Genomic DNA, 5,070 nt, shown 5'->3' with positions numbered 1-5,070 from the left:
ATGACTGAGGGGACATCACTTTAGAATCATATCCTTAAGATGATTGAGTGGATAGAGAAGCTCACGGGTCTTAGAATAGTCTAGAGGATAACCTATATGTAGATCTTATACTTCAGTCCCTCTTAAATTCCTTTTCATAGTTCATAATGAATTTTAACATGAACAAGCTTGAGGTGACTCTCTCTAAGCTCTTTAATATGTTGAGAAAGGCTGAGAGCATCATCAAGAAAGAGAAGTTAGTTCTCTGTGTTAGTGATGTTATGATCGAGTTGACACTAAGAGGGGGGTGAATTAATACAGCGAATAAAAACGACGTCGGTTCGAAAATATTTTCATTTGATGAAAATTGATATCGGAAATGCTTAACTTGAAAGCATGTGGAAGCATAGTGAAAGTAATAATTCCATTTGCAATAAAGGTAAATAACAAAAAATAAATGCAAACCTGATTTTTATAGTGGTTTAGTCGTCGTGATCTACATCCATTCCATCGATTCCTCTTCCGTATAGGCCATTGGCATCCACTAACGATCTTCTTTCAATGGGCGAAGATCAACTACCCTTTTACACCCCTCTTCTTATTTTCATAGGTTTAGAAGACAACCTTTTATAAGCACTCACTCCTCCCTAATCATAATTCCAAACTTAGAGTTAGAGAAGGGGATCTCTCTAGTGATTTCTGCGACGTTTTCCCACTTTTAAGTTTTATGTGCTTGTGTATATTAACTAGGGATGAGAGGGGTATTTATAGGTTTTAAGTGGATTCAAACTTGAAGTCTAAAATTGTCTCATCCTCAATTTTCGGGGTACTGGCGGTACCACCGCCTGTGCTGGGTGTACCACCGCTTGTAGCACTGACATTGGGCGGTACCACCGTTTGGGAGATTGTGTCTAGGCAATACCACCGCTTAGACTGGAGGTACCATTGCTTGACAGTCTCGGAGACTGAGTCTAGGTGGTACCATCACTTGATACAGTCTCATTGACTGTGCCATTGACGGTTCCACTAGTTTGGTTCATTGTTTAGGCCTTTCACTTGGCCCAATACATACCAAACTTGGGCCTAATTGTCTCTTAATTGAGTTGGCCCAATTTCAACTCAATTACACCTAAAACTTATTTCGATCTAGATAATTATTACAAAGCTTGAATCAAATGTTGTCCGGCATGTCATTGGTTCATCAACACTTCGTTCGAATCTTTGGCGCATCGTCCTCTCTTGTGGCCTATTGCTCAATCGATCAGTTGACCTCCGCAACTCTGATTTCCTTACATAATTTTTGCTCTTCTTAGCCGATGCCCAAACCCATGGCCTAAAGCCTTCTGCCGATACGTCGACCGATTCTCTAACTCGACATCTAATCTTCTGACATGTTTCACTCTAGCTCAACATGATTCTTCCTACTTTAATTGTCTCTCCCTAATCGAAGCTTCTTACGTCACTCAAAATGCAGATCAAATCGTAAATAGTATCAATTGGTTTCATCATCAAAATCCGAGATTCAACAATCTCCCCCCTTTTGATGATGACAACCAATTGATGACGGAGTTAACCTTAACTCCCCCTATCAATATATCATATTGATAGAACTTTATAATTCATAGAATTATAAATATTTTACCATTGCATGCATCATGAATATTGAAAGAACTAATTAATCATATCATTGCATGCATCATAAAATCATGCATAATCAAAATATCGAAGTACATCATCCTATGCATGATTGTCATCATGACTTCTCCCCCTTTGTCGTCAACAAAAAGGAGAAGTGCAACTAGCAAAGTTTTTTACATATAATTTTAAATTATTATATTATAAATATAATCTCTAGTTTTATCATCATACAAGCTAGTAATTTTCTTTCTTTTTTTTTTAGAAGTGTAATTTTTGTTTCTTTGCAAGTTAGTAAGTTATGCCTCTTGAGATAGCACTTTTGCTTCTCGTGAGATTGCAAGCTAGCAATTCTTTTTCCTATCAAGTTTTTTTTTTCTTTGCAATTTGTAACCTAGCAAATTCAGTAAGTTTTACATATGCAAGCTAATAAATTTTACTCCCCCATTGTTATTGTCAAATAGAAGGGAATAATACAATGTTCTAATTCTTTTCCCTTTACATCAATTTCCAAATCATGATAAAGATAAAGTATCATTCTTAATTCAATATGTTTGTGCATCATTATAGTTTCAAATTAAAATATGTATAATTTTAAAACCTTACATTTCATCCATACTTCATGCATACGACCAAAAATAAATCAATCATCATTATGGGCATATCATACTTGATACTCAAGCATTCATGATACATCATTTTGGGCATAATATTTATGATGCTAAGACATTAAAATTTTTAAGCATTTATCACTTCAAATATGATACCAAACATTCATCATTTATTTTCTTCCCCTTTGTCACAAACAAAAAAAGGGGAATAACACAAAAGTGGGGGGGGGGGGGGGGGGGGGAATTAGAAGAGGACTTAGCATCCTCTGCCCTCGGATTGTTTGAAGATAAAGAACAAACCTCGATTGACTAGTGACTAAAGGTTTGGGGAGAACTTGTACGAGAGAGACATTCGGACTTGAGACAAAAGAGTATAACTATGCCAGGATAAAGGATCGAAGATTGACCTACCTTATTAGGCATTGGGCCAAGGGAGAAGATACACCTAAGGAGGCCCTAGGGAAAAGGTTGAGAACTCCCAAGGCTCTGAAGACTCTGAACTCTAGAGGCTTAAATGGAGGAATGAATTCCACCTCATGGGAGAGAGGATTTATAAGGAGGAGACTAGTCTCTCTTCTTTCACAATCAAGACAAGTGTCCCTTTGAGCAAATCCTAAGAGGCCTATGATAGCAGAAAATTCTAAGACCTACCATAGTGGAGAGAGAACTTGAAATCTATCACAATAGAATAAGAATTCGAAGGCCACCATAACGGGGAGATCCAAAATCCACTATGATGAAGAGAGAACTTGAAACCTACCATGGCAGACTTGAAACCTGCCATGGTAGAGAGGTGTGCCAAAGGCATGTGAGTTAAGAAATCCAACCCGCTCTAATGGAAATTTACCACGATGGAGGTGTAAGGACAAATATGCTTGAGGTGTGATTCAAGAAACCTGACTCATACCAAGATAAATTCACTACGATGGAGGGGGAGGACCAAATGTGCTAAAGACATGTAAGTCAGGAAACCCTACCTACGCCAGTGTATATCTTCCACCACAATAAAGGTGCATGACCAATTATGCTTAAGGCATGTGAGTTGGGAAACTCAACCCACACCAAGGTATATTCACCATGGCGAAGGCACAAGACTAAATGTGTCTAAGATGTATGAGTCGGGAAACCTGACTCGTACCAAGCTATATTTGCCATGGTGGAGGCATAGGGCCAAATATGCCCGGGACATATAAGTTGGGAAACTTGACCTACACCAAGATAAATCCATCATGATGGAGGGAGAGAGCCAAATATATTTGAGGTGTATAAGTCAGGAAACTCGACCCACACTAATGTAAATCCACCATGACAGAAGTGCAATGCCATATGTGCCCGAGGCATGTGAGTCAAGAAACTTGACATATACTAAGGTAAATCTGCAACGACGAAGGTGCAAGGCTAAATGCGCCCTAGGTGTGTGAATCAGGAAACTCGACCCATGCTAAGGTATATTCGCCATGATAGAGGCATAAGGCCAAATGTGTTCGAGGCATGTAAGTTAAGAAACTTGACCCATGTTAAGGTAAATCTGCCAAGATAGAGGTGTAAGACCAAATATGCTTGAGACGCATGAGTCAGAAAAACCTAACCTGCATGAAGAGAAATTTGTTACGGTGGAGACGCAAGACCAAATACACTCGAGACATGTGAGTTAGGAAACTTAACCCACGTGAAAAGAAATCTACTACAAAGGAGGCACAAGGCTAAATGCACCCGAGATGTGAGTCGGGAAAACTCGACCTGCGTGAAAAGAAATATGCTACTACAGAAGCATAAAGCCAAATATTCCCAAGACGCATAGTCGAAAAAATCCGATCATGTGAAAAGAAATATGCTACGACGAAGGCACAAAGCCAAATGTGCCCAAGACGCGTGAATCGGAAAAACCCGACCCGCATGATGGAAAATCCACCATGACGGAGACACAAGGTAAAATGACTCCTATGTGCATGAGTTGAGAAAACCCGACCCATATGAAAAAAAATCCGTCATGGCGAAGGCATAAGGTAAAATGTACCAAATGCGTATGAATAAAAAAAACCCAACCCACGTAAAGAAAAAATTTCCACTACGAAGGCACAAGGTAGAGTTTACCCGAGATGCGTGCGTCGAGAAAATTCAACCCGTAAGAGAAAATCTCGAATGCTCATGTGTCGGATAACTTAAATATCACACTTTGAGTCCCTCTCGAAAGAGCTTGGAAGCATGCCTTCGGAGAGATAATGATAAGGGATATACTAATGACTACATCCAACACGTCACTACCACATGACACCCAATGATAGAGGATAAGAGGAAACTTTCTTCTTGTCATTTATGATGAGAAATATAAAATCACAGGCTTCCTTCTCGTCATTAATGATAAGAAAGATAACCACAAGCTTTTTTCTGGCCATTTATGAGGAAAAAGATAATCGTTATAAAAGCTTATGAAATGGGAGAATTTCTCTTGACTACTTATGCCCATAGTCATATACCTCGGATTATTAATTTGAGCATGAGACTAGGAAAAAAAAAATATCCATAGTAATATACCTCAAATTACTAACTTGAGCATTGAAGGAATCAAGAAAGGAAATATCTCTTGACCTCGATCTTTGTGTAATTGATACATCGAGAGCATGACATTTTCACGTTGGAGACGTTCTGAACAATCTTACGCATATAAGGTCGGATCACATTCGACTGACCAAGACGCCAGCGATATTTTTTCCTAACACTACTAATGAAATGACATAATAATTTATCCTTTTAAAAAAATAAAACATAAGAATAATAATTTCTATAATTGTTTTCATAAAATTATTCCATTTCTTCGGCATGGAAGAGGTTGCATGACAAGATA

Source organism: Musa acuminata, chromosome BXJ1-1 (genome assembly GCF_036884655.1).
Source record: "Musa acuminata AAA Group cultivar baxijiao chromosome BXJ1-1, Cavendish_Baxijiao_AAA, whole genome shotgun sequence".
Taxonomy (NCBI): Eukaryota; Viridiplantae; Streptophyta; class Magnoliopsida; order Zingiberales; family Musaceae; genus Musa; species Musa acuminata.
Note: the sequence above shows the minus strand (reverse complement) of the source record.